At 44.3% G+C, this 7,500-nt stretch overlaps 1 pseudogene across 1 annotated transcript in view; it reads right to left on the reverse strand.

Annotated features, from left to right (window-relative positions):
• LOC308150121 (protein sidekick-1-like) overlaps positions 1 to 7,500 on the reverse strand; it is a 105,538-nt pseudogene that overhangs the window by 17,124 nt on the left and 80,914 nt on the right. The window contains exons 16-18 of the transcript in view: positions 5,384 to 5,525; positions 844 to 903; positions 478 to 579 (exon numbers count right to left, since the gene is read on the reverse strand). The product of the transcript in view is annotated as a protein sidekick-1-like (transcript). The remainder of the gene's footprint in view (positions 1 to 477; positions 580 to 843; positions 904 to 5,383; positions 5,526 to 7,500) is intronic.

Consider the following 7,500-nt stretch of genomic DNA (forward strand, 5'->3'; position numbering starts at 1 on the left):
GGTGGGGAGGGATATGGGGGGTGAGGAGGGAGGGGGGGTGAGGAGGGGCGAGAGGGGTGAGGAGGGAGGGGGGGTGAGGAGGGATATGGGGGGTGAGGAGGGGGGTGAGGAGTGAGGAGGGAGGAGAGGGCGGTGTGTGTGGGGGGGCGGTGGCCCTGTCTGTCCAATCAGGTGACTTCCTGACGACATGGCCATCTATAGGGGACCTACCTAGCTCAAGGGCTCCCCTGGAGGTTAGATGTTGTATGTGCAACGTCACAGAACTTTCAAATAAAACATTTTGTTTTTTTTTCCGAAAGAAATGTGTTGTGTAGAACAGTGGTGGGGTGGGGGACAACACTGAGGTTGTGGGTTCGATTCCTGGTGGGATTGTATATACCAATTAAATGTATACGAAAACCAAAAACCAAAACCAAAACCGACACATCCGATAGCCAACGAGAGGCAGTCTTGTGTCCGGGCCCCGCACTACTATACCTGCTTCTCCAACCAACACCTCAGCTGGGCTGGAGGGCGGGCTCTCGCCGATGATGTTATACGTTGTCATGACGATCTCGTAGCGCTTGAATTTCTTCAGCTCTAGAAGAAAAGGCATCGCAACATGAACCGCAATCCTCATGAAGATGGTGTGTGTGTGTGTGTGTTGACTATTCACAATCCTCCTGAAGATTGTGTGTGTGTGTGTGTGTGCATGTGCGTGTGTGTGTGTGTGTATGTGTGTGTGTGTGTGTGTGCATGTGTGTGTGTGTGTGTATGTGTGTGTGTGTGTGTGTGTGTGTGTGCATGTGTGTGTGTGTGTGTGTGTGTGTGTGTGTGTGTATGTGGCCCAGGGAGGTAACTCACGTGTTAACTCAAACTCAGTCAACGAAGCACTGCTCACTGTCTTAAAGGGTCTTAAAGGTACTCTGGGCTGGAGAGAGAGAGAGAGAGAGAGAGAGAGAGAGAGAGAGAGAGAGAGAGAGAGAGAGAGAGAGAGAGAGAGAGAGAGAGAGGGGAGACATGGGGTACATTACACAAGAGGCTCCTAGGAGAAGCGTCATTCTGAAGAGATGAAAGCAAACATGCCCCTAGAATAATCTGGGAACCCAGAACCTCGAGTCTGGATCCAGATTCTGGGAGTGAAGGAAGGAAACACTGGAGACAGGACTCAAACTCCCAGATTCCTCCAGTTGTAGCCGCCCCTCCCCTCCCCTCCCCTCCCCTCCCCGGCTCGGGCCGGACCGGCACTATTGTTTACAACTGGACCCTTCACACGTTGCACCGAAACAACTTGGTAGTGAGCTGTTTTCTGTTTTTAAGGTTTGGATGGTTTGGCAGGCGAGCAGGGTGACTTCCATTCCCCCGTTTTTAAAAAGGACTGGAGTTGAAATCCCCTACGTCTGACGCCCTGGTCAACTCCTCAACAGAGTCTGTAAGTCGCTGTAGAGAAAAGCAGCTGCTAAATGTCAAAAAGGGAACGAAACGAAATGGAAATGGTAAACTAAAAAGATTCCTGGCCCCCCTAGCCTCCTACCCCCCGCCCCCGCTCCCCACAGCCCCCCCCGCCCCTCCTCCAGCCCAGCCCCCGCCCCCCCCCCCTCCAGCCCCCCCCCGAGCCCCACATGAATTACGGTTCACTATCAGACTCTCTATTTAAATGGGAAAATCACGTTTTTTAGTAACTATAGACCAATTAGCATTTTTCCAATTATTTCAAAAGGTTGCCGAGAAAATAGCTCCTGAGGAACTAATTGACCATTGCAATTACAGTCATTTCCAATTACATCCTATGCAATTTGGCTCCAGAGCAAAACCACTCGACAGAGTCAGCAAATTGTTATGTTCGGGTTAGAAAATAAAATCAAAACACGACAAGGGAGCAGGAGCAGCGTTTCTGGATCTGCACAAAGCATTTCATATCTTGGAATCACAGAGAATTCTTCTCTCAAAACCGAGTCAATTGAATTTCTTCTCCAAAAGCCTTGAGTTGGTTTGACTCCTACTCATCTCAGAGGACACAGTGTGTGAGAATCAATAACAACCCTTTAGTGTCTGGCACCTGTAGTGTGGGGCTCCCCAGGGATCGGTTTCAGGGCCTCTACAATTTACCTTGTGTATAAATAACCTCCTGTTGTTGACTTCAAGCCTGCGTCTGCTGAATGCTGATGGTCCTGAGATATTCTACACATGCTGCAGGTACAGAAGGGCTGCAGCAAAGTTAAGTGTAGCTCTGGCCCATGTAGCCCAATGGCTTGACTTGATAAGAGCAGTCATGCGTCACCTCCCTGTCATCAGAACCATCACGCCCCCTTTTGGGTGGTAGAAGTGGTAGAAGTTTGACTGGCGGTCAATGTCAATTTGTGGTCTTTGCTACTTTAATCCGATAAAATAAGAAAACAGTACTGCTTTTTAGATATTAGGATCTCAAATCTGATGGCCAGTTTATTATATAGTGTCGTTGCCGATAAAGTAGCAAAGGCCAGAAATTTGCATTGACCGCCAGTCAAACTTCTACACTTTTACCACCCAGAAAGGGGCGGGGCATAGTATCAGTGTAGTATTAGTGTAGTATCAGTGTAGTATTTGTGTAGTATGAGTGTAGTATTGTATCAGTGTAGTATTAGTGTAGTATTCGTGTAGTATTAGTGTAGTATTCGTGTAGTATTAGTGTAGTATGAGTGTAGTATTGTATCAGTGTAGTATTAGTATAGTATTAGTATAGTACTGTATCAGTGTAGTATTAGTATAGTACTGTATCAGTGTAGTATCAGTGTAGTATTAGTGTAGTATTAGTATAGTACTGTATCAGTGTAGTATCAGTGTAGTATCAGTGTAGTATTAGTATAGTACTGTATCAGTGTAGTATTAGTATAGTACTGTATCAGTGTAGTATTAGTATAGTACTGTATCAGTGTAGTATCAGTGTAGTATCAGTGTAGTATTAGTATAGTACTGTATCAGTGTAGTATCAGTGTAGTATCAGTGTAGTATTAGTATAGTACTGTATCAGTGTAGTATCAGTGTAGTATCAGTGTAGTATCAGTGTAGTATCAGTGTAGTATTAGTATAGTACTGTATCAGTGTAGTATCAGTGTAGTATTAGTGTAGTATCAGTGTAGTATTAGTGTAGTATCAGTGTAGTATCAGTGTAGTATCAGTGTAGTATTAGTGTAGTATCAGTGTAGTATCAGTGTAGTATTAGTGTAGTATCAGTGTAGTATCAGTGTAGTATCAGTGTAGTATTAGTGTAGTATCAGTGTAGTATCAGTGTAGTATTAGTGTAGTATCATTGTAGTATCAGTGTAGTATCAGTGTAGTATTAGTGTAGTATCATTGTAGTATTAGTGTAGTATTAGTGTAGTATCAGTGTAGTATTAGTGTAGTATCAGTGTAGTATCAGTGTAGTATCAGTGTAGTATCAGTGTAGTATCATTGTAGTATTAGTGTAGTATCAGTGTAGTATCAGTGTAGTATTAGTGTAGTATCAGTGTAGTATTAGTGTAGTATTAGTGTAGTATCATTGTAGTATTAGTGTAGTATCAGTGTAGTATTAGTGTAGTATTAGTGTAGTATTAGTGTAGTATTAGTGTAGTATCATTGTAGTATCAGTGTAGTATCAGTGTAGTATTAGTGTAGTATCAGTGTAGTATCAGTGTAGTATCAGTGTAGTATCAGTGTAGTATCAGTGTAGTATTAGTGTAGTATCAGTGTAGTATCTGTGTAGTATTAGTGTAGTATCAGTGTAGTATTAGTGTAGTATCAGTGTAGTATTAGTGTAGTATCATTGTAGTATCAGTGTAGTATCAGTGTAGTATTAGTGTAGTATTAGTTGTCAGCTAGGGCGAGAGAAATCTCTGCTTTTATAACCCTGTCTGGGTTATATTCTTACGCAGTCATGAGTTTTGGATTGCGTAATGCCCCAGCCACCTTTCAACGTTTGATGAATCGTGTTGTTGCTGGTCTGGAGGGTTGCGCCGTCTATCTGGATGATGTGGTTATTTTTAGTGACACTTGGGAGCAACATCTGGCCCGTGTCCGTAGTCTTTTTGACCGTTTGGCTGAGGCTCGTCTAACTGTGAACTTAGCAAAGTGTGAGTTTGCTAAGGCTACAGTAACGTACCTTGGTAAAGTGGTTGGTCAGGGGCAAGTGCGTCCTGTGCGTGCTAAGGTCACCGCTATAGACCTCTATCCTGCCCCATCAACTAAGAAGGAACTCCAGCGTTTTCTTGGGTTGGTGGGGTATTATCGTGGGTTTTGTAGGAACTTTTCGACTGTAGTGGCCCCACTTACCAACTTGCTTAAGAATAGAGTAGTGTTTGAGTGGACGTCTCTTTGCCAAATGGCTTTTGATAATGTTAAACAACTTTTGACATCCGATCCGGTTCTGGCTGCTCCTCGGCTTCAAGAACCTTTCTCCCTGCAGGTTGACGCCAGTAATGTGGGCGCTGGTGCTGTTTTGATGCAGGGGGATGATTCTGGGGTGGATCGGCCTGTTGCTTTTTTCTCTCGAAAATGTAATAGTTATCAGTTAAACTATGCGGTTATTGAGAAGGAGGCCCTTGCTCTTATTTGGGCTCTTATGTATTTTGAGGTGTATGTGGGTTCGGGGGTAGTACCATTGGTGGTCTTTACGGACCATAACCCTCTCACCTTTTTACGCTCTATGCAGTGCCCTAATCAGAGGATTATGCGGTGGTGCCTTTTCTTACAGGCGTTCCACCTGGACATCCGTCATATAAAGGGTTCGGAAAATGTGGTGGCGGATGCTTTGTCGCGGGCACCAATTGGTTGAACTGGTGGTCATGGTTACCACATTTTTAATGTATTTTTAAGTTGTTTTGGGTCCTTTTTGGTCCCCAATTTTTATGGGGGGGGGTGTTACGGTCTCCTCCCTCCACTGCTGTCTTGTTCTGATTGTGTTGCAGGATGGCAGTGGGGAGAGGAGGCCTGATTGGCTGATGTAGCACACCTGTGCCTATTTAGGTTGTGCGTTGGGGATCAGTCTCTCTCTCTCTCTCTCCATACAGGTTATCCTTTTTGTTACTCCTTTGTTAGTGGCAACGTTTTGTTCCTTTGTTTACACCTTACAACATTCCACATTACAGATCACTCACCCACACCCTACACAACTGATAAACTGACTATCACATCCCATTTCTCCATTACTTATATTCTTTAGTTATTAATAAAATAATAATTTACCTTTACCCTCGACTTGTCTCCCTATTTTGTCACTTTCTCTGAGCCGGGTTAGTGACAGTAGTATCATTGTAGTATCAGTGTAGTATCAGTGTAGTATCAGTGTAGTATTAGTGTAGTATCAGTGTAGTATCAGTGTAGTATCAGTGTAGTATTTGTGTAGTATTTGTGTAGTATTAGCGTAGTATTACAGAGTATTCCTCACCAGTGATGTGGGCCCGTGTGGTGGTGTTGTTGGCTGTTGCCATGGCGTCTGGCGTTATGCTGGGGGTGGAGTTGAGCGGGAGCTCCCGGTAGTACAGCCGGTACCCGACCAGCTCCCCGTTAACACTCTCCTCACTGGGCCGCTGTGTGGACGGAACAGAACAGAACTGTTACAATCAGTAATGCACACACACACACATTTACATTACATTTACATTTTTGGCATTTAGCAGACGCCTTATTCCAAAGCGACTTACAATCAACACACACACACACACACACACACACACGCACACACACACACACACACACACACATACAGACACACACATACACACACGCACGCATATACACACGCACGCACGCACACACACACACACACGCACACGCACACGCACACACACACACACACACACACACACACACAGAAGACCATAAGTGGCTGTTGTTTACAGTGCTGCTTGAAAGGATGTGAGCCCCTTTTGCAGTTCTAGATTCTCTTTATTTAATCAGAACGTCTTTTTTATCTGACGTAACAGGTTTGTATCTTCCACTTCCATGTGTTAGTTTAAAGGGAGTCATGTGTGTAGTAGGAAAACTAAATGATAAAAAAATTAGTATAGGTGCAAAAATAAGTGAACGCCAAGTTGCCTTGGTTACATCAAGTAGGTCAGTAGAATCAGGTGTGTAAATAATTGGTCACCAAATGAACCAGTTAAAGCAGAGATCTTTAGGAAAGAGTTGCGTGGGACTTCGGTTGGGATAAATAGAGATAAGAAATCTGGTTTGGTGTTATCCATACAGGTGAATGTAAAACACACCATGCTGAGAGGAAAGGAGATCTCAGAGGACATCAGGAAGAGGTTAGTGAGAGCACATCAGTCTGTGGAAGGCTATATAAGATTTGAACTCCATTAGTCCACTGTTAGGGCTTTCACACCGGCAAAGAACCGTGCCGGTTCGCATTCGCGTTCGGGAACCTCCGAACGTTGGTGCTGTCTGGCGAACGAGCCCGCGTTCATACCAGTGTAACCTGAACCATCCGCGTCATCAACGATGGGTGATGAAGGGCGGGATAAACAAACATTTCACAACTAGATGGCAGCTACTTCACTGGAAAATAGGATAATATCTTCCACTACAGTATCTGAAATAAACACAATTTTCTATGAAACAAAACAAAAGACACTTTCTACATGCGTTCTCTTACTAATCAGCTGCTCCGTTACTGGAGAAATGGCTTACGAAATTCGCGTTCGCGCATGTCCGCGCGCGTGTGCGTGTGTGTGTGTGTTTGCTGAGCATGTGAGGAAGATAGAGAGAATAATGACACTTTTGATATTGTTTTTGATCACTAATGATTAGATTTAGATTAGATTACATTTTGTCTACTTCCTCCTTGCTGGTCTCTGCAGCCTAGAATATGACACACCCACTGACGACGTGACTGTTCTACGTTTTGGTTCGCGCTTGAGAACCACTATTTTTTGGTTCCCGCTGCGAACCAACTTTTCAGGCTCCGAACCAATTGAGTTTTGGTCTGAACGCGCCGGCCGGTTCCAGACTTGGTTCGTGAACGCGAACCGGCACGGTTCTTTGCTGGTGTGAACGCCCTATGTGAGGCAAATCATTTACAAATGGAGAGCATTTAACATGACAGCAACTCGGCCTAGAAGTGGACACCCTTCCAAAATATCCCCAAGAGCCACAAGAAAAAGAACGAATCAGGTAAAAACCAACCCAAACATAATATTTAGAGATCTGCAGACCTCCCTTGCTGCATCTCAGGTAACTGCACGCTTCAACAATAAGAACACTGATAATCAAAATGGCATTCATGGGAGGGTTGCTAGGAAGCCATCAGTCAAGGAGCTAAAGCTGGGGCTGAAAATGGGTCTTTCAACAAGACAACGACCCAAAGCATTCGAACAAATCTACCAAAGACTGGCTCAGGATAAATAATATATGTGTTTTGGATTGGCCAAGTCAAATTCTGACCTAGATCCAATTGAGATGCTGTGGCAGGACCTGAAGTGGGCAGTTCATGCCAGACACCCCTCAAACCTCAAACCTCACTCAATTAGCTCACTTCTGTAAGGAGGAGTGGGCAAAAATATC

Source organism: Nansenia antarctica (assembly GCF_963989245.1).
Source record: "Nansenia antarctica genome assembly, chromosome: 2".
Lineage (NCBI taxonomy): Eukaryota > Metazoa > Chordata > Actinopteri > Argentiniformes > Microstomatidae > Nansenia > Nansenia antarctica.